This window comes from Anas acuta, chromosome Z, assembly GCF_963932015.1.
Source record: "Anas acuta chromosome Z, bAnaAcu1.1, whole genome shotgun sequence".
NCBI classification, from domain to species: domain Eukaryota; kingdom Metazoa; phylum Chordata; class Aves; order Anseriformes; family Anatidae; genus Anas; species Anas acuta.
The window spans coordinates 61,171,620-61,193,565 of NC_089017.1; positions in this window are offsets into that span (position 1 = coordinate 61,171,620).

The following is a 21,946-nucleotide window of genomic DNA, read 5'->3' on the forward strand; positions in this document are numbered from 1 at the left end:
ATAAGTTATGCTTAAATGTAACATTAATAAGACATGAATATGTATCATTAAAACAGAGAGTAATGTAGGTGGTCACTATATATGCAACTATGTTTCAATACATCAGACATTTGATGCAGCAGTTATTATACCATGATTTTTTTTTTTTTTTTTTCCCTTATAGCCTTATAGTTATACATAAAACTATTATCTGGGGCTCCAGTTTTGTGACTTACCTTAGGAAGCAAATCCTGTTCAGGATGCTGACTGTTCTGTTGTCTTTAGGTTGCTCTCATTACATCTGTATGTAGCTGCTGATGACTAACAACCCTATCTTTCCTAATACATCCTCATAATAAAATCACCTGCCCTGAAACAGTAAATTTTTGCTTCTTTGGGTTCTGCCCTTTCAGATATATTTCTTTTGTGGGGACAAGAATACAAGAATAATATTACATATCACCAAATAAGTCTATCTTAAAAAGGGAAGAAATGTAAGTCAGAACAGTGTCTGTCTGTTTCTGATTACTGCCTCTTGCACCGAGCTGCTTTAAACTGGGAAATATGTTTTACAGATCTGCTGAGAAAGAGCATTTCCTGGATTCAGTGTAACATACTTCTAATTACATAGAATGGAGGGAATTAAAAGATCAAATCATCAAAGATTTGCTTTCCCAATCTACCTTCCTAAATTTGTTTTAGAATAAATTCACACTGCCTGCAGATATGAAGAAGCTGAGTAAAACAAAACCCCTCTGATTTCCAAATCATCATGATTTAAAGAGCTATAATTCATATTTATTGAATAAGAAATGACAGAAAAAAGCAAGCACAAGCATTTAATAGAGTCTCTATGTACATTAAGCTTTTATCCTCTGCTAAAAGCCCTTCACCTTATCCTTTCATTGTATAGGCTGATGTAACATGTTTAAAGGAACTTGTATATTTTTAGAACCTTTTAAAAAAATAAAATTAGAAATAAATAATATTTTAGACGTCGGTGGTATGCCTGGAGACTTTTCTGCAATGTATAAAGAATGTTCATTTTTAAAAAGCAAAGTAATTTATTGAAAGCAGAATGTTAAACAGTACTAAGTCTGTATGTTACTAGCCCTGATGATAAAGGATAGATCTTAGCAAGCAACTTCCACTTTTTATGTAATTACTAAATTAGGAGATGAAAGAAACACAGTCATTATAGTTGAATGTGAGTAATGCTAAAATGTGAGTAATAGTAAAATGTGAAAAAATCTGATTTTCACAACTGATTCAAGTCTGCTTTGCAGTCTGACTTAAAGAACATAAATGAAAGTTAATGAGAAACGGCAAAATATTGTCTGATGAGGAATTATAAGATAGAAATTCATTGAAATATTATTTTAAAATCCTCAACAGTTATCTGGAGAAGGGTGTTGACATTTATAGGTGATAGGAAAGATCTAAAGCTTCTGCAAAGACAGGAGAATAATGTAAAGGTTTACTAGAATAAAGAATATTTTTTTCAAGAATAAATCTTTAAAGAAGGTAATTTAATATATCTAGAAAACACAATATTTCATTACAGAAGGAATGTCTTTGTTCATCTAAAAGTATTTTGTACTGCCATATTAAAACTGGAGGCCTCTGGCCACAAGAAAGCTGGAAGAATGGCACTGCTGGGATAGGTGATTATTACCCTGCATCTGCTGTGTAGTGCAACTGTGAAAAGAGGCCTGCTGTGTTACAGACATTCTTAGTAGAGGTATGTGAGCACCAGGCACAGGTCACAAACTCATAGGATCCTAGCCTACGCAACAGCTAAGGAAAACCTCGCCCATAAAAACAGTATTAAAGCCCACACCAGCCCCTGTACTTGAGCTAGAACCTGCTACTGCTAGTTCACTAGCTAGAAGGGCTAGTGAAAAGATATCTCTTGAACTCTCAGGAATGGAAGATTTTACAGGTTTTATTCTGAGGAGCACCAATATCTAATCACATTTTCTCTTGGATGTCTATTATAGCTCTTTCCCTCAGAGCTCTGCCTATCTTTCATGGAAAAGTTGCCAGGTTCAGTAATAGTTCAGCATCCAAAACAACTTGTGTGAAGGTTGAAATTGGACCTGATATCTATAATTTTCTTCCATCTCCTGCCTACCAAGGAACTGTTCTAAACACCAAGTAAGTTTTCTGTCTGGAGGGACTCGTATTGTCAGTCTTTCCTGTTGCATTTATTCCAGGTTTTATCTTTCTATTAAATATCCTTTGTGTCACAGAAAAAAAGTTAGAATGAAAAAAGTAAGTAAGATGTTGGCACAGAGCTGTGATAAAACAAACCTGAAAGTGAGGTAGTATACAGCTATTTAAATATTAAGCAGTCATGTCTAGTAGATTTATGCAGAGATTAGAGGAGATAAATGAAAGTATTTTAGTTAGGGAAATTATTTGAAAACACGGTAGGATAATGTATTGGTTTGCTGATAATATACCAGTGAAAATAGATAAAATGATATTGCTTTGAGATATTTAAAATTAAATCCTAAAAACATGGCAAATATGCAATAATGCAGTCCTGATTTGGGATTACACAAAATTTGCATAACATACCTATTTGCAAACATACATACCTTTATAATTAGAGTCAGTGAATTTCCCTGTATTAAAGAATTACTTTGCTACCTATATGAATGCAAGACTCAACTGCAGTAATCACTAGAGAGTTGAAAGAATGACTATCGCGGCTGTGAACAAAGATCATATGGAGGGTGCGACAGTAACTGGTAGCAGAAAATGAAAAGCATGAAAGAAGAAAACAAATATCAGCTGATACTAATTTTCAGAGCTTACATGGTTCAATAAAATATCTTCTATTTGCAACTGTTTTTAGTGGTTTCACTTCATACAATCTGGTATGACATTAAAATACCTTGAGGTGTTCTGAATACTAAGAAAAATATGATTCAGAGCTTCCCCTTTCCTGATGTTGTTTATTTACATCTGAAGCTCTAGCTTTTTTTGCCAAGCACTTTAGACCATTAAGAAGATGAATACTGAATACTTTTCCTATAGCAAAGAAATTAATTCTCATTGTAGAAAACACTTTTTATTCTGTGTTTTGAATACTGAAGTACTGATATCCCTGAGGTGACGGTATTGTAGGATCTATCACTTATAACAATGAAAAAAAAGACTATTTTATGGGAAAACATCCTCAGACTAATTTCTTAATATTGTGATATTAAGTGTTACCTTTGTAGCCAATTACTGTGAAGCTATTGATTATCATAGATTTATATTAGATTTAAATCTAATCTACTATATTTAAATCTAATCTAATCTACTCAACATTTTTCTATTAATTTCTCCCCCCAGAACTAAAAAGAATAGATTTACAAAAAGATGTAGTCTTCAGATTTATATATCAGATTTATATATAAATATAAATAAATAAATAAATAAATAAATAACAGAATCACAGAATCATATTGGTTGGAAGAGACCTCCAAGATCACCAAGTCCAACCTCTGACCTAACACTAACAAGTCCTCCACTAAACCGTATCACTAAGCTCTACATCTAAACATCTTCTAAAGACATCCAGCAATGGTGACTCAACCGCTTCCCTTTATATAAAATGAGTGTTTAGGCTTGTTAAGGAATTATTTATATCTAATCTGATAGCTTCTTAAACATTTAGTAGATGCACAGACTAGTGGGGTAGTCTTATTTGCTATGACATTCTGGATTATTGCAGGAATACAACTTGATATGTCTTCTGCTTTCCAAGGGGTGCCCTTCAGTGTCAACAGTTCTTTGTGGGACTGGAAACACTTTACTGTAGATGTCTGATCATAAAATCAGTGAAATGAGATGCATAAAAATGAGTTCAGATGTGAATTTTTATTAATCTGCACAAAACATAAATTAAATTGCCTACTAAATATGCACATATTTATGAAGAGGTCCATAAAAATTTTAGAATAGACATTGTATCACACTAGTAATAACTTTAGCAAAGTCAATTCAAAAAGAGTCAAAAAGAGTCAAAAGATTCAAAACACAACATTTCTACTGAAACCCTCTAAATATTAATTGGGGATGTTCCATACTTTTACGTCAACACTTTAGACCATGTCTTTACAAAATGTAAAACTGAGATTCATGGGATAAAAAGTTTCTACCAGTAATATTTACTAAACATTTGCAAAATTGTGCATTTTCCATGTCTATAGTAAATTCAATTTCTGGATGGAATGACTCTTTAATTATCAAATTTCTAGCAAACTGCCTGTTTTTTCCTAATACAGGAACTGTTGGACTCATTACTTCCAATCAAATCTAAGGGTTCTATAATTCAATATGTCATCTAAGGTTATTCAAATAAAGCACAGTCAACATGAAGCATGGTGGGACTTTTGTGCACATTAACTTGCTTTTGCAGCAAATCTTGTCAATGACCTCTGGCAGAACTATTGGCAAGAAGCTGATCACTCACTATACAGTTTCTGCTTCTATGTCTAGTAGAAGGCAAAACAGACGTACTGTGAACACATTGTTCCTTTTCTATTTCTTGGAGGGACGGGTATTCTACATACACATAGTATGTTGCTTCACAACTGAAGGGGAGTTGGAGACATATTCAATTACTTTTCTATTTCCCTCTTCATTTTCCTGATAAAATGAGTTTATAAATGTACTACATTGAATGTCAAATTCTGATGACACTTATCACAGAATCACAGAATCACAGAATTTCTAGGTTGGAAGAGACCTCAAGATCATCGAGTCCAACCTCTGATCTAACGCTAACAGTCCCCACTAAATAAATAAATGCAGCAAAGATATACACACATCCTTGCACTAGAAACAATGGAGAGCATATGGGATGGACATTACTGTCCAGATGTCTATTGCTTAGCATTTTATCCAGTTATGAAACTGTGGCTATGACAATTTTCTGCCACCTTTCACATGTCCACTTCTGTGGACTTTCACATAGATTGTTAAGTAAATAGACTTATGAGCTACCTTATTGTTGTGCACTCGTAAAACTGTTATGTCCTGTTATTATAGTCAAGGATTTAAAACTCAGTGCTTTTGTGTGAAGAAATACATATTTTTGAAATATGTAGCTGAAAAAAGGAAGCTGAAAAGAGAGCTTTTACTAAAGGATTGCATTTTTATCTGCCCTTTAGTTGACATGAAAGCAAAGACACCTCACAAAGCACAAGGATAGAACATCTGAGTCATTGGGTACAAGCTCTAATAACTCCTGAAGAACAGTCAGATACTAATTTTAAAGAGTCTGTCACATGTTGTACCAAAGAAATGTAATGAATCACAACTGAATAACACCCAACAGCATCTTTTGTCTGAGGATCTCAAAGTACATTACCAACTTTTAATTATCCAAGACTTACAAGGTCCTGGGGATATTGATAGGCATGAATTTACCTTGCAACAGATGGTTAATTTGGAAGATGATTTGTAAGGTGCTATTACAATACTGTAAATCTATTTATGACAGTTTGAATACTCTCAGTTAAGCAGATCTTACCTTTCAGTTTGTGGGGTGGAGAATCCTGTGTTGGTAGGGAAAATGTCAAATGATGGAGAGTCCTATTGTATGAAAGAACGTTAAGTCAGTTAAATAATCAGGTCTTCTCTCCTCTGATAATTTTTCCAAAATTCTGACAAATTTTTAATTGTGTTCTTGAGAGTAGCATTTCTTTCTGATATATAATGTACTCCTTTCTGAAGAGCAACATATCTGAAGTCTACTGACAGACGCAGATGAAGTTCGATTGGGTTTCAGGCCAACTTTATAAACTGTCACTAGGGTACATTTGAACTGAATGGAACGTTCTGATCTTCATCTAAAAACCTGTTATTATAAAGGACTATTTTATATCATGGAATCACAGAATCACAGACTGGTTGAGTTTGAAAGGTAAGTCTGGAGGTCATCTTATCCAACACCACTGTGCAGGCAGGGCCACCCAGACCAGGTTGTCCAGGACTGTGTTTAGGTGGCTTTTGAAAATCAACAACAGAGACTCCACATCTCTGACCAATTTGTTCCGTATGCCATTAAACATTCACTGACAAATATTTCACTCAATGGTATACACAGTCTATGGTAATACCATCTTCTGATCTTTGCCTGTGATTCCTCACTCTACAGTACAAGTAAGTACACAAACTGTAAGAAGAAAATAATTTCATGAATTATTTTCACAGGGGCTCTGGCTTTGGATCCTATAGAGGATTGCTGTGGGAAGTTCTCTGTTCTTTTGAACCACTCACTGTGAAGTTGATCATAGAATCATAGATACAATAGAAGGAAGGGATGCCATCGTAAGGGACCTGGACAAGCTTGAGAAGTGAGCCCATGTGAACCTAATGAAGTTCAACAAGTCTAAGTGTAAGATGTTACACCTGGGTTGGGGCAATCCCAGATATGAGTACAGACTGGGAGAAGAACTCATTGAGAGCAGTCCTGCAGAGAAAGACTTGGTAGTTCTAGGGGATGAAAAGCTCGACATGAGCCAGCAGTGCGTGCTTGCAGCCCAGAAGACCAACTGCATCCTGGACTGTGTCAACAAAGCGGTGGCAGGCAGGTCAAAGGAGGGGATTGTCCCCCTCTGCTCTGCCCTTGGAAGGACTCACTTGGAGTACTGCATCCAGACCCCAGCAAAAGAAGGGTGTGGGGCTGTTAGAACAGGTCCAGGGGAGGGACATGAAGATGATCAAGAGGCTCAAGCACCTCTCTTATGAAGAAAAACTGAGAGCTGGGGATGTTCAGCTACAAGAGAAGGCTCTGGGTTGACCTCATTGCAGCTTTTCACAGAATCACAGAATCACAGAATTATCTAGGTTGGAAGAGACCTCAAGATCATCGAGTTCAACCTCTGACCTAACACTAACAAGTCCTCCACTAAACCATATTGCTAAGTTCAACATCTACCCATCTTTTAAAGACCTCCAGGGATGGTGACTCCACCACTTCCCTGGGCAGCCCATTCCAATGCCTAACAACCCTTTCGGTAAAGAAGTTCTTCCTAACATCCAACCTAAAACACTGCTGGCACAACTTTAGCCCATTCTCCCTCATCCTGTCACCAGGCAAGTGGGAGAATAGACCAACCCCCACATCGTTACAGCCTCCTTTAATGTACTTATAAAGAGCAATAAGGTCACCCCTGAGACTCCTTTTCTCCAGGCTGAACAAGCCCAGCTCCCTCAGACGCTCCTCATAGGACTTGTTCTCCAGGCCCCTCACCAGCTTTGTCACCCTTCTCTGGACTCGCTGAAGCACCTCGATATCCTTCTTGTAGTGAGGGGCCCAAAACTGAACACAGTATTCAAGGTGCGGCCTCACCAGAGCTGAGTAAAGGGGGACGATCACTTCCCTAGCCCTGCTGGCCACACTGCTTCTTATACAAGCCAGGATGCCATTGGCCTTCTTGGCCACCTGAGCACACTGCTGGCTCATATTCAGCCAACTATCAACCAATACACCCAGGTCCTTCTCTGCCTGGCAGCTTTCCAACCACTCATCTCCCAGCCTGTAGCTCTGCTTGGGGTTACTGTGCCACAGGTGCAGGACCCAACACTTGGCCTTGTTGAACTTCATGCAGTTGACCTCATCCCATCAGTTCAGCCTATCTAGATCCTCCTGCAGAGACTTCCCACCCTCGAGCAGATCGACACACGGACCTAACTTGGTGTCATCTGCGAACTTACTGAAAGTGCACTAGATCCCCTCATCCAGATCATCAATAAAGATATTAAAGAGGACTGGCCCCAGTACTGAGCCCTGGGGAATGCCACTAGTGACCGGCCTCCAACTGGATTTGACTCCATTCACCATGACTCTTTGGGCCCGGCTATCCGGCCAGTTTCTAACCCAACAAAGCGTACACCAGTCCAAGCCACAAGCAGCCAGTTTCTTGAGGAGAATGCTGTGGGAAACGGTGTCAAAAGCCTTACTGAAGTCAAAGTAGACCACATCCACAGCCTTTCCCTCATGCACCAAGGGCGTCACTTTGTCATAGAAGGAGATCATGTTCATCAAACAGGACCTGCCTTTCATAAACCCATGCTGGCTGGGCTTGATCACAGTTCTCTCAGTATCCTCAGGTGGATCCCATCTGGCCCCATCGATTTGCATACATCCAAGAAATCATACTTATTTCAATACTTTATTAAAAAGATGGAGACCAACTTTTTCACAGTCAGATACTGAAAAGTGGGAATGGTTATAAACTAAAAGAGGGGAAATTTAAATTAGAGGTTAGGAAGAAACTCTTCACTCAGAGTGTGGTGACACATTGGAACAGGTTGTTCAGAGAGGTTATGGATGCCCCATCCCTGGAGTTATTCAAGTCCAGGTTGGATGACGCCCTGTGCAACATGATCTAGTGGGTGACATCTATGGCAAGGAGGTTGGAACTAGTGGGATGTCACCCACTAGATCATGTAGATCATTTTATTAATTTTAGACTAAGTCTCACCCATCAGTGTTGAAATTTAGTCTACAGTATGTGGTCACATACATGTATAACAAATATGCAAGGTGGGTTGAAAACAAAAAGTTGAGAAGTTAATTCTTAATTCTGAGGGCTTGTGTTCCTGCATGAAATTAAATGAAACAATACAGTTCATTTTAAGAAGGCTTCAATTAAGAGAGCTTTAATTCAGAATATCAAAGCTTCTCTAAAAATCCATTTTCAAACCTGTTCTCTGCTAAATTTTAAAGCCCTAATAACAATTCAAGGTTTTCTTTCTGAGACCTTCCATTTCAAATTTTCAAAGTAACAGACATAGTTAATAAAACATGTTTTTCATTTTTTTTTTTAAAGAACTCTTACATATTTTTTTCAGCTCTAGATTTGTCACAGTGGCTTATATATTGAGTAGGAAATACAGTTGAATTCAAAAATAAATTCTAGCTGATACACTGCTACAAATTTTGAAAATCTGAGAAAGATATTTATTAGTTCTGTATGTTTATATTGTATATTTATTTCATTTTACTTTATTTTATTTTATTGTATTATTTTATTTTATTTTATTTTATTTTATTTTATTTTATTTTATTTTATTATTTTATTTTATTTTATTTTATTTTATTTTATTTTATTTTATTTTATTTTATTTTATTTTATTTTATTTTATTTTTATTTATTTATTTTTTCCCCCTCCCTTTCCCCTCCTGTAGGGAGATTTGGGTGTTGAACATTGAGTCTGACTGATGACATATTTTGTAGTGAGAAGAGTCTCCAAAGTAAGAAAATCAGGACTACGAAGTTCCATGGAACAAACTGAGATACATTGGGTGATGTAGGCTAGCTTTATATTGTTCTTTGTTAGACAATGTCAGAATGGCAGAGGCCATCCTCCCACTAGGGTGTCTCAGTTAACTTCTAATTTTGATTTCGTGCCTGTGCAGACTAAGCTTGCACGTCTGTGTATTCCCAGAGGAATGGGAGTTGTGAGAGTAGAGGGTTGTGAGATTACAGCTGTCAGTTCTGCTGAAGCATGGTAGCTAAGTGGGGCTTCAATAAGCTATTGAGTTGGAAGCCACTCAGCAACATCTGGTAGCTGCTTTAACTGGATGGCTATATTACTTCCCACCCCCCCACTCTCCCATTTTTGAAAAACAAAGGTAATTCTGCATCTTTTTGTTAACTGCCTTAAATGTAACTTTCACACTTGATGCTTCCTTTTCTTATTTCTGCCATTACTCTCCTTGTAATTATTTTATATAGGCCCTCCTAGATCCCAGATCTCTGTCAAACAGGAGGTGGTGTTAGATACATGCTAACTTAGGTACATACTAACTTATATGAAGCTGTCAAAATGCTAGTCATTTACTGCAGTTTCTGTTACAATACGTTTTATTAAACATAAGCTATTAAATTATCTGTTACTGTCTCTTTGCTGAAAACTGCAAAGAAATGCAGTCATTTTCAGTGACTTTTAATAAAAACTGAAGAACGGTGATTACGGTTTTTAAGTACTTGTACAATAGCCCAGCACACCACTTAGGTAATTGCACTGTGTGTGTATTGTTCATGTCTTGATTGTCAAGAGGTGACTTTACAATGCTCATACTGTTGAACTTAAAGCAATAAATTGGATTGTTCTTGGAAAATGACATTGGTTTGTTTTTTATTGAGCTTTGACTATGCAGTGTTTTCTGCTACCATATTAAAAAGGTTATTCATATAAATGTAAACAGTGTTATACAGTGATGAACACTACCTATGAGACCTGAACTGACATGTAACTCTTTTGACACTGACTTTTACTATAAATTCACAACACAGACTGAGAACCTTGGAAATTCTTTTATTGTTTGAATGAATAGTGCCTGTCTATGAGTAAAAAGGCAGTATTACATAAGTACTGAAGTAATTGTCATTTCATAGAATTGTGTAGTTTTGACACAAAACCCAATGGTTATGATTTCTATTCTCCGTTCTTATCCATATATAACATGCCTGAACCTTAAAGTAAATTTTGGTCCTACGTGTCTACACAAAGTACAATCTAAAAAGTTTGTTTAAATTTCTTAGGTAAAACTTCTGTGACTCACACTAAAAAATTAAATCCATTGGAATACTTTATAGATGACTTTCTTTTTCTTTTTCTTTTTCTTTTTCTTTTTCTTTTTCTTTTTCTTTTTCTTTTTCTTTTTCTTTTTCTTTTTCTTTTTCTTTTTCTTTTTCTTTTTCTTTTTCTTTTTCTTTTCCTTTTCCTTTTCCTTTTCCTTTTCCTTTTCCTTTTCCTTTTCCTTTTCCTTTTCCTTTTCCTTTTCCTTTTCCTTTTCCTTTTCCTTTTCCTTTTCCTTTTCCTTTCTTTCTATGGTTTGTGTAATTGTCTGTTTCCCAAGCACTTTAATTTTGTCTTCAGAAGGGTGAGAAATCTTTGAAAGCTGGCCAGATCCCAGCATTATATAGGAACCTTGGACTTCGTGGGCTGCTTTAGACATGTCTATCCAAAGCCCCATCACAAACAGGGAGTACCCATGAAATAAGATAACAGAACAGATATATCGTAATATTATTTGTTCAGAAACCAGAGATTGGCTGCTCAGGAACTTCCTGCACCTGAAGTGTCTTTCTGAGCAAATTTAAGAAGTTAGGAAGAAACTCTTTCAAGGATAATCCCCAGTAGGCTTTCTAAACCTTCCGTCAGAAAGAAAGGTAATGAACATTATTAATGGAGTGATATAGGTCAAGGTAAACTTGTGGACTAACAGTTTGAAGATTTTGTATTGTGGTTCTGCCTTTCTTCAGCCATGTCTTCACACCTGCTTTCTGCAATCAAATCTCTTCCTATGTTGGTATATTTAAAAACAATAATATATTTTAAACTATGTTTAGTTTATGATTTATTTATTTATATTATATATAAGAATATATATAAATAAATAACTAAATATACAACTATATTTAGTTATTATTTAGTTTATTATTTAGTTAAATTTAGTTAATTTAAAATTGCATTGTTTTTAAGTTCTAGTTTTTAGTGAACAAAGAAAATGTCCTAGTATATATCTGAAAGAACAAGCTATGCAAATGGAAGAAATTAAAGGAACTAGTGATGGAGGGAGGAAACTAGGCTGATGTAAGTAGCTAATATATAACCAATATATAGTATAAATAGTATAGTACAATATATAGTACAGTACAATATGTGCAATGGTATGGTATGGTATGGTATGGTATGGTATGGTATGGTATGGTATGGTATGGTATGGTATGGTATAGTAAAGTAAAGTAAAGAACAATTAAAGAATCAGCTCATATCATCCCTTTAACAATGTAACAAATGTATGATATTTAGCTAGAATAATTAGCATTAGTTAACAAAAATGTGTTTTTAAGTATTTTGCATTGGTTTTGCATTTATATTTTTGTCCATAAACTTAGCTTTAGTTACAGTGAAATGTAATTAAGACATATGCCAGGTCATATTTCTCTAAAAGACAGGAGTTCTTCAGTCCTTTCTATTTTTTTCTATTTTTTTTTTCCTTTTATCATTTTATTTTCCTTTTTGACCCCCTTTCCTTTTTTTTTTTTCCTATTTTTCCCTTTTTCTTTTTTTCTTTTTCTCTCTCTCTCTCTTTTTTTTTTTTTAATTTTCACTGTATACACAAGCTGCTTTATGTTTTTTTTTTGCTGTTTTTATCCTAAACTATATGTACCTAAGATGAGTTAGAAACTAGATGAATCTATAACTTTGCAGTTACTACTGTCCAGTAAATGAGATTTCTACTTAGTCTTTTCACTGGGTTAGTGAGGATAATTAATTGATGAACCAATTTTTTTCCAGCAAGGAATGGCTAAGCATATACACTAAGCAAAGTGGGAATCAGATATTAAGACACTAATTTGCTATGAAAGTGCAGCACTTCATGATGTACTGAACCCACTACAGCCCCTGGCATTTAATTAATGTTATAGACATTATAACAGCTAGCATTACACTAAGATTATAGAGGTCTACAATACAAACATCATAGAATAAAACCTAAAAAGAAGTAAGTGTGATTTGTTCATTGTATTCATAATGAACTTTAAAGTAAAATGTATTTCACACCCTGGTTTTATTTTGATAAAGCAACTTTTACTACGGCTTTCCTGCAAACTTCTTGGAAATATTGAAAGATATAATTTCATTACATATAGTATTGTGTTGGGGTCTGTCAGGCAATATATCTGCTTGAGTTTCATCTATTGAGACTTTTTGGCAGCCATAGGTAATGAGTTTTTTTAAAGTCCTTTCCTCCTTTGTAGGGTCAGATGGTTTTCAAAGCATGATAGGAAGGAATACCTACTCATTTATTTCTGTGTTTTATGTCTCTTGATTGAAATGAGTAGTTAGCGTTTCAGATTTGTATTGTATTTGGTATCTACTGTGCAATTGAGTTGGACAGCTAATGAAACCAACAAAGGGGATGAACTAAAACCACATGAAACATGACACTTATCTTTCCCCCATTTGTGTTTTTACAGTGATATGAGTTTGTTCATGCCTTTATCTTCCTACCTTTCCTGAATGCTATTACTGCACTACAGATATAAACTAGATACTTAGAGGTTTGCAGGGGTCAATTACTTTGAGAAAGAAGATGTCATGGGTAGGGACTTCTCGGAAAATGGAGATTCACTCTATTCACTTAGGAGTTATTTTTCTCTCTGCAAATGATCCTTTCTGAATAAAGGTTTTATTTATTTATTGTCCCTGGAGACAATAGATTCAAATTATCTAAATCTGTCTGAATTACTTTGTCTCTGTGCACTGAAGATGTGAGCTCTGTGGACTCCCATGTGTGCTTCCCATGTCTCCTCTCTGCAGTCCTGGAGGCTGAATTTCTGTTATTTGTTACTGCAATGGACCATCCTGCATCAGATTTACTACCCAGAGAAATTTGCTCTTTAGAGAGTTTTTATCACAGAGCCCAGTCACACAAAATATTAAATAAACTGTTTTGATGCCTGTGAAACAGGACCGCTATCCACCAACACAGGACACCATGCAGAATCAGGACCTAAATACTTCATTAGAGGGTGATTTTGGGATCTTGTTTCATTTCATCTTTAAACTAAATAAAAGTAAAATAAATAGTTTAAATTAATGCTGTTGCTTCCTGTTTACTGCTTTCTCCCCAGCATGGCTTTAAACATTTATTATTCTGTCCCTTTTAAGATATGCTGGCAGATTTTTATGACTATGTTAAGCAAACCTTCAAGGCAGCAGACAAGACAGGATATTATTCTGAGATTAAAGAAGGAAAATGAGAAAAAGGGATATGAACAAAGAGCAGACTGGAAAGGAAGAGGATCTTATTCGCTTTCCACTGCTGGAGCAAACTGCAGCCCCTATTGTGTGTGCTCTGAAAGTGATTATCTCCAGTCACTGAGTCTAATCTGCTGATTCACTGGCTTTTTCTCATCAGAAAGGAGACATTAAAAGCCATTAATATCCATTATAGCAAAGATCCACACCAAAAAGGCCATTAACTAATCTATGTTAAAATATTTGTTGGATAAATTTTTCTTCCCAAACACATTTTGAGGTGATTATTTACTTATTCATAATACTTTTTTTTTTTTTTTTTTTTTTTTTTTTTTTTTTATGGAGGCTTCACAGCTATTGTGGAAATGAAATGTAGCTGGCACTGCAGATCTGTGTGCTATCACTTTGATTCCATGCATTGAAGGATTACGATTTTGAAACCACAGATGTCTGGGGCTTGGCTAATAACAGACAGGATTGTCAGCTGCCCTGTGTCAAGGATAACTGCATCTCCCTGGGAAACAGAGACTGAAGAGCCAGAGCTACATCTTCATGCTGTGAGATCTCTAATTAACTGCAGCACCCAAAACAGGCCAGTCTGAAATCAATATATTAAACCTCTCTCAATGGAAAAAAAAATATATCTCAGACCCACTCCTAATTTAGCAAATGGAAAAATGTATTAGAATTAGAAAATTATATTTCATCATCTTGCAGAGCCTACTCAATAGTTTTCTAGGATTTGTTAGGAGTAAGCTTTGTTTCTCTGCAGTTTCACAGAAGTTGTTCCTCTCCATTTATCACACAGTTATTATATCAAATGCTTAAGTAATTGTGCTGTGTAATAGGTAGCAGTTCCTGATGTGCATAACGTATGACAATGTAGAGAAAGCAATACAATGTTACAGCACAGTATCAGATTTTAGTCAGCTTTTGATTAGCGTTCAATAGACTTTTCAAAATCTAATGGGAGTGCATTCCCATGCCCTCCCCACGGTATTGCTGATGAGTGCCTCCTTTGGTCACCTCTTGTAAGAGGTCCTCACTGAGGAGCCCAGGCAGGTTTTTCAGCCTCTGTCCAAGCCCAGGCTGGACAGAAGTGAAACAGTGTGTGACTTAGACTTTCAAATTCCTCCTGCAGCATTTGAGTTCATTTGAATCCATCAGTGCAGTGTTAGCTGTGTAACTGAAGATAGCCTGTATGTGAGTGCAAAATAATATAACCATTTGAGACCTTTATTTTTTGTTGTACTGTTGTATGTATTGTGTCCTGAATTCTGTAGTCTTCCTGCTTAGCCACATAGTTTGCTGCTACGACCATTTCTATCAGTGGCTTTGCTCTGGATTTCTATTTCATCTGCATTTGAGAATTATTTGATCATAGTTTGTCAAGTTGTTCATAGGATCAGCTTTAGTTCAATAGGAGATCACCTTTCCCTCCTGTTCAGGTCACCACCCTCAGGATGATGACACATTTCTAGATCAGCTATGTCAGTGAGCAACCTGAGAGGGCATTTCCCAGGAACTGGACCATGGAACCACTTCTCTGGAAGGAGTGACCCAACCTTTTTCAGAATTAAATGCATAATTCATTTCTTTCATTAAAACTCTCCTTAAGCAAGATTTTTTCATTCTCTTCCCACCTATACAGTGGGAAGCAGATATGGATGCTATACCATATGCTTTCTTGTACACTTACAGACAAAGACTAAACGTACCTATATATCAATCAACCTACGTACCATTGGAGAAAACACTGTTATACTGCTAGTCTATACACCTATAAAATGCTAGTTTGAGACACTTATTATCTGATCAAGTAACAATGACAGATTATATAAATAGTTGGTAATATATGATTAAGCATGCATAAAATTAATGTCTAATACTTAGATTCTTTTGTATATGTAGTGTTATGTGATGTTTAATGTCACATAGGTTATTATGGGAGTACATTTCTGGGAGAAACTGTACTTCTTATTAATAAGGTATATAAAACTTATAGGACACTGCTCTGATTGCTCTTCTGTCAGTAAAAAAAAAAAAAAGTTAGGTCAGAGGAAAAAACAAAAATTTCAATTACATTTACAGCAGCAGCTGAAGGGGAACAAAATCAATGAAAGGAGCATACTTATTAGAGACCTGCAGTTGCCATAAAACTGAAACTAAATCACACTGACAGTGTCTGAACTTCAGATAAATTGCTTTGAATTCAGAATGGGAGCCTGGAGAAATAATGGAAATGATATTGCAGTTGTTGAAGAAAAGGGTAGAACTTTTTATATCCGCTGCTTCTCTAGATCTTATTGGTATTTCAGGGATCAAACACTGATTTGTTCTCTGTTTATTATTTTTTGTATAGGGACTCCTATTGTTTCTCTAACAGATGAAACAGTGCTGTCAATTGCCTTGGCACCAAGTGGTTAGAGAATTATGTGGTTTTTAGGGATGAGATATTTTGTCTTGGTAACAGTTAAAGGTGACCCACAGCTAAGCCTCCGTTCTTTTTTTTTTAAAAAACAAAAAACAAAAAAACAAAAAAACAAAAAACAAAAAACAAGAGATGAACAGACAACAAAACACAGGAGAGGGAAACAGTCACAATCAGATGACCAGTTCAAATTTACTCTTCCTCTCAATAACTCATCTAGGAATACAGCTCATTTGATATGACATCCACATGACATCCACATTGAATTAGATCTTCTGTTGCTTCTTGTGATTTTATTTTATTTATTTATTTATTTAACCTAGGACAAACACTTTTTCTAAATTCACTGTAATTGTTGGATGATTTGACAGAAAGGTTCAAATATTTAGTTGTCATATTAATTGCTTTAACTCCATAATTTGTTTTTTGGAACACCCTTGAAGAAAGATGTTGTAGGATAGATTTTACACTATTTTTATTTTCTTTAGTCCTCTTTTTGATGTAAGTTTCTTGCATGGGCATTGGTTACAAGATTCAGTTCAAGGTGCCCTGGGTAATAGGCCAGCTAAAATTCTCAGGACACTTGTGTACAGAGGGTATAAGAGAAGGTGGGAATCTAACAGACTTTAACGGGGGAAGTACCAAGGCCATTTTAGACTTTTTTTTTTTTTTCTTTTTCTTTTTAACCTGTGTTACAATGCGTAGTCATAATAATGATGATGTAATGCTCCACACCAGCATCGTGACCTCAGTGTTGTGCTTTCCAGGTTATTGATATTATTGTTAATCCATTTAAAACTATCTGCTTTGTTATGATTTTTTATTTTTTATGTGATTTTTGTAAAGCATATTGTACATATAAGCTTTTGTTATAATATAGATTTTTACACAGGCATGTGGTGTTAAGAAAACCAATGTATTACCCCATTTTATTGATGTTGAAATAGTTCATCTAGAGTGGCACAGATTTCATGTAAAATCTGTGTGGAAAAAGGAACTTAAGCTCTGAAGAAAAATCCTATCCACTATACACTGAAATGAACTTTAAGCTGTAATACTGTGCACCAAGGGAGCGGAAAAAGCAGTTTAAATGCAGTATGCTTTATGAATTCAATGAGACTAAAAACTACCTTTATCAATTAGGTAACTATTATACACATTATTCTTATATTATTGTATGTTGCACCTACTTTTTATACCTTATTATACAGGTTATACTAGAAAAAAAACAACAAACAAATAGTGTGAATTATCTTCATGTGTATACGCGTACACACTGGCAATTCAGGAAAGCTGGACAATAAGCTTCTTCTTTCATTCGATTTCCTTAAAGTGATCAGGAAGATTTGGGTTCAAGATAGCTTTATTTAGCTTTCTTTTCTTTGTTTCTAGGAAAAGAACTTCTTTTGGACTTCTTTTGATTTTCTTTGGTCTTCAAGGTCTTCTTTGTTGGCATTTCAACCTGAAATTCAGTACAGCAGACCACTCGCTGTAACCTAAGATTTATTTTTATTCATATCTTAGACTAATTTTGCAGTTTAAAAGACTTCCACAATAGAAGTTCTATTCTTGTGTTAACAATTTTCTGGGAAAAATGCGGGAAACGTACCAGCCTGTTGTATTAATATTTTACAATTTTAAGAGATTTTTTTTTTTTTTATATATATATATATATATATTTCCCCCTTCAGAGTAAAAAATAATGGTAATCTCACCAGTAAATATGGAGTATTTCATCATCTGTTTCTTGTAAAATTAATAGCTCATACATGTTAAAGTGTTGGCATGAAAATAATTGAATAGGGAGCTATTACTGATACTGTGAGCTAATTCATGGGATTAATATCTGAATCTTCATTGTAGGTTATATTCATGAATTTCAGAATAGTTGATTATATGTTTTCAATGTGCTTTACTCTATTTGTAGATATAGAAAGTGAAGTTATCTTGTTATAAATTTTGGTTAAGGTATACTTGCATGCAGTTAGTATCCCCATAAAAACGATGCAGTTTCTTTGTTGAAGAAGGGATTATTTGCAAGAGTTGCGTAAGTTCCTGGTTAGTTTGAGATGGTGAATTAATTGTATGTGAATGACTAGTAAGTGCAGGTGTTTGGGTGCACATATGTTGAACATTTTATCCATGAATGTGTGTGTTCACATGCAGTAGTTATCAATTTACTGGAGGAAATACACAATTTGATTAATCTGAAAAATATGCTACTCTTTTTATTTACTGGAAAACAATGTGCAGACATTCAGGACTCTTTCATTTGGAATTAAATTCACAATTCTTTTTGTATTACTTAACTTTGATTCTTTGAGTTGTGCCAAATCATGATCTATGTTTTGATGTATGTTTCAGATCCTTTATGTTTCAAATGTGTTCAGTCCTAAATTCTGGAATCAAGTCAACCTTGTAATTATACACAGACATGGTTAGGCTGTTATTTGTGTTTATTAATTTATTTATTTATATAAATCTTGGTTTATGATTCTACTTTGTACTTACAAATGAGTTAGGATGATAGAATATTTCATAAACACTCTTTCAAGAAGATATATTTTATGCTTTTTAAAGACAGACTTGAGATCTTTAAAGGAACTGTTTTAAGAACTGCATTCCAGGAGCAGATTAAAAAAAAAAAAAAAAAAATAAGCAAGCTTGAATTTACTAACTGTTATAATAAGATATTTATATGCTTTGAAAGAGTTTGGATCCATCTGCATTTATCATCTCCACCAGAACCAAATGATACTCTGATACCCTTTTAATTTTTCTCATATTTTCTTGTGTTTTTTTCTCATACTACTTCTTTTCTTCATCTGACAGTAGTGAAACACAATAATAAACTGTTGGCATTCACAGTTATGCACTGAAGAACACAGCCATAAGGTTATTAAAGAGCAGATTTTACTAGGCTGAGTGAGACTGCAAGTTAGTCTTTCTTATATATAGGCTGGAGGAAATGTTTATTTTCCATCTGGAAGTCATAGCAGAGTTGTTGCTAAAAACAACAAGTCCTCAACATACACATTAGAGCTCTGTTAAAAATTAATAAATAAATAAATAAATAAATGAAAAGATGAAGGAGATTATCCATATAAAAAAAAAAAAAAAAAAAAGGTCTTCTAGGACATACACATGGAACGTGTTATGGCTTTATTTTCCATTATTCTTAAGGGCCTGGTTCTGTCCACCATAGCTGGACAGAAATTAATTTTTGATTCTATTGCTAGAAAAGTGGCTAATTAAGAGTGGAATCGAGATTAGGAATTATAGTTTAAAAAAAGAAAAAAAGTCAAAAATACCCATTTAGTGTGAAGACCAGCCCCATAACTCCCCTGTAACTTAGAATGAAGGGAGACTAGTGAGGGCTTTGTAGATCACTATCAGTGGAAGCAATCTGAGGCTGTAATGAACACCGGAATGCTACGTGACTTGCCATATGAAATGTTTTTGGGCATTTACAAATAATATCTAAGTATTCACAATGTTTCAGAGACTAGAAAATGCTTCAGGCAATGCTTCAGTCTTTCCAGCTACATGTTATTCATCAGGTCTTACCTTTTAATGTTAGATATTGAATCCACTGGAAAAGAAATACAATTCTTAAAATATACTGTTATAATTTTTCTTCTTTCAGCCATCATCAGAAAGCTCTAATAGTTTCAAGGAACACTATGTTGAAGAAAAACTACTTTGAAGAAAAAGCTGCTCTGATTTCAACCTTAGCTGATTCCTGAAGTGGACCCCATATCAAGTAGAAACTTTTGGTTGAATATGTTTATTAAAAGCAGTAGAAATAATAATTAATTCTACTAAATGTTCTACCATCTATTTTTTCAGATGGACTCCGAAAATGGAGAAAATAATGATCTAACACAAGGAAAATATGTGTCAGAAGATTTAATATGGCAAATGTGTGAAAAAAAGCTAAATGTTAGTCATCTAAATCAAAAAAATCTTGTAAGCAAGAAGATACAGGATGGGTAGGATATCTTTTAGCATCATACAGATCTCCTTCACAGTTAGATGAGACATATACTGTCCTCAAAACGCATTTTTTTACCTCCTCTCCAAAACTGCAACTATCTGAAGGAATTATCTAGGTATTTAATACTCAACTTTAAGTACAGTATGTTGAGCCAAATTAATACTTTAGCTGTTTTTGTATATCTGGTGAAATTGAAAGTATTTTCCATTAATCCCACAACTCCTTCCTTCAAATTCCATAAGCCAAGCTCAGAATAGCTAAAATAAGTGAGGAATTTCTCTTTTACTGCAGCCAGTTTCTAAGAAAAATTTATCCTCTCTCTGATATAAAGAAAAAACTGAAAATAAGTGGTTGAAGATTATTATTATTATTATTATTATTATTAATTACCTTTCAGGAGTACTAGAATATTGGAAGTAGAGCTTTTTTTCTCCAGAGCTGAGAAAATCCAGTTCAGCCGAGTTCTACTAAATCATGTTGCATTTACAAGCATTTATGTTGCTCAGAGGGAAGGCATAATTTACTGAATTGAATGAGCAACCCCTTTACAGAAAGCAGATCGTCCATTAAAACATGGAAGAAAGGGAGAAAGACATAGGTGAAAATGATGAAAATATATATGCCAGCAGTTTATATTAACATTTGCTTTATAATTTAGCTGACACACATTCTGGTGAATATTTGATGTCACAGATCCAATACAGAGGGGCATGGAAGAGAGAAGTATTTCTGATTGTGTATAGACACAAGTAGTACTTGTATGATAAATTGCTGAATTGTAGTATAAACAATTATACCAATTTACTAGGTGATTGTAACTGTCTTTTGTACTCTGCCTTGTTTGTCTGGATTTGTCTTGTCTGTATTTGTTCCTATAGTTGCAAGCCAGAGCTGGAGGTGCTGTCTGCCTGGTAAAATACAACAATCCATTGCATGACAAAATAAAATGGATTCATGTAAGATGCCCACAATTTGAATCTCACAGATTAATCTCATGATATTTCTGTGCAAAAATAAGTTCTGAAGGAACTGAAGTTCTGAAGGCCTCTTGGGCCTGCCTTTCAAAACTATTTACACACCTAATGATACAGTCAGATATGTGGCAGGACTTTTTTTGTCTCTGGCCTACCCCAATGAAAGGATTTAGGTGTCTGAACACTACTGTAAATTCTGCACTCCTTACCTGTCCTTACCTGTCTTTAGAAATAAAAGTTTTTAGTTTTAAAAGCATTTGAAACCTAATGTGTTTCATAAGAAAACAGAAAAATCATGCCAGCAGTTAAAGAAGGAAAAAAACAAACAAGTGGTGTTTGAATTTAATTGATATTTCCTCAATTCAGCAAACTAATCTTATGTCTTGCAGATACTGACTGGCAATATCTTACTACTGCTTATCTGAAATTCCCCAATATAAAACAGGTTACGTATTAGTTCAGTCTTTGAGCCTCTGCTTGAGGGTGGAGTAATTGTAATTTATGCTGCACTGTATCGAGTCCTCAACCTTGTAGAGAAACTGGAAACTAAAAGTGGAAATAACACTAGTGTATAACATGTATGTGTGTGGCCTGATCTCTAGTTAATGAAGACTTGTCCTTGGTGCCTGCTGATTTAAACCAGCTGAGTATCTGGCTCCTAAATATGTTTATTTTTGTGATTTTAGTGATTTCACTCTCAGCAATATATGCTGAATTTGGAAAGATTTATTCAGCTAAAGGTGTTCACTAAAAAAACCTTGAAACATTCATGGAAGA